This window comes from Leptonychotes weddellii, chromosome 4, assembly GCF_054177405.1.
Source record: "Leptonychotes weddellii isolate Sample4059 chromosome 4, ASM5417740v2, whole genome shotgun sequence".
NCBI lineage: Eukaryota > Metazoa > Chordata > Mammalia > Carnivora > Phocidae > Leptonychotes > Leptonychotes weddellii.
In genome coordinates, this window is record NC_138372.1 from 6,345,325 (window position 1) to 6,345,924 (window position 600).

Genomic DNA, 600 nt, shown 5'->3' on the forward strand with positions numbered 1-600 from the left:
AATCCAGACCCCTGGGGTAACTTTGCAGCTCAACGCTAACAGTCCTCGACTTCCTACAAGCATACACACCTTCTAGGAGTGTCTTTATTCAAGCTTCGTTATTCCCAAAATCAGTGTGCATGTCCCCCCCCACCTTTTTTTTTTGAACAGTATCCTCCCTCCAGGCCGATACTCATAGCTCCCACCTTACGTTCCGAAGTTCCGAGGTAGAGCTGTCCCGTGATTCGTTCAACCTCGCCCCTGTGGATGGACGTTCCTGTCTCCATTAACTATTACTTTGTTTAATGGAGTGGCTTAAAAAGCTGCAACTTGCAGCAAAACAGCTATTCGCGCGCAGGCTGGTCTTGGCCAGCGTTGGGCAGACCGGACTAGAGGGAGAAAAGACCACTTACAGTCTGTGCCCCGAGGCGCTAAGGTTGGCGGACTTTGCAGGAGGCGGCGGGCGGCGGGGGGGCGGGCGCCTCGCCGCCTCCCACCTCCCGCCGCGGGGGGGCGCGCGCGGCCCGGTGCCACCGCTTCCGCCGGCGCCCCGCCCCCCGGGCTCGCCCCGAGCCCCGATTGGCTGCGCGGCGGGAGCGCGCCGAGTCAGGGGGCGGGTCC